We start from the raw sequence: 976 nt of genomic DNA on the forward strand, positions 1-976 counted from the left end.
AAAGAGGAAGAAACTATATTTTATCACTATTAAAAAAACCAAATAGCAAAGAGAAACAATAAAATAGAAAGAAAGCAACAAAGTATATATAAAACAACCACAGAAAGTTAACAAAATGCCAGTTATAAATCAATACCTTTCAAACAACCTTACCCTGAATGCAAATGAATTAAATTCCCCATCAAAAAGATGTAGACTGGATGAATGGATTAAAAAACAAGATCCAATTTTATGTTGTCTGCAAGAAACTCACTCCATCTGTAAATACACTTAGACTAATGGTCAAGGAATGGAAAAAGTTATTTGGTGCAAATGGAAATCAAAAACAAGCAACTGCAGCTGTACTTATATCAGACAAAATAGACTTTAAGCAAAAAACTGTACAAAGAGACAAAGAAGGATATAAGGATAAAGGTATCAGATTAGCAAGAAAATATAACAATTGTAAATATATATGCAACCAACATTGGAGAACCAGTATATATAAAGCAAATATTATTGGATCTCAAGGGAAAGGTAGACCCCAATACAATAATAGTTGGAGACTTTAACTCCCTACTTTCATCAAAGGAAATATCATCCATCCAAGCAGAAAATTTACCAAAAAATGTCAAAGTTAATCACCACATTAGAACAACCGGATCTAACAGACATATGTACAACACTCTATCTGACAGCTAGAGAATACACATTCTTCTCAGCAGCACACTGAACATTCCCTAGAACAGATCATATGTTAGGTCATGAAACAAGTCTCAATAAATTTTAAAGAACTGAAATCACATTAACCATTTTTTCTGACCTCAACAGAATAAAACTAGAAACCAATAACAAAAAGGATATTGAAAACTTTACAAATACATGGAAATTAAATGACATGCTCCTGAACAATGAATGGTCAATAAAAAAAGTAAATTAAGCAGTAAATCAAACCATTTCTTGAAAAAAATGAAAATAGAAGCATGAAATATCAAAA

Source organism: Galeopterus variegatus, unplaced genomic scaffold (genome assembly GCF_000696425.1).
Source record: "Galeopterus variegatus unplaced genomic scaffold, G_variegatus-3.0.2 Scaffold9632, whole genome shotgun sequence".
In the NCBI taxonomy this organism is placed as follows: Eukaryota; Metazoa; Chordata; class Mammalia; order Dermoptera; family Cynocephalidae; genus Galeopterus; species Galeopterus variegatus.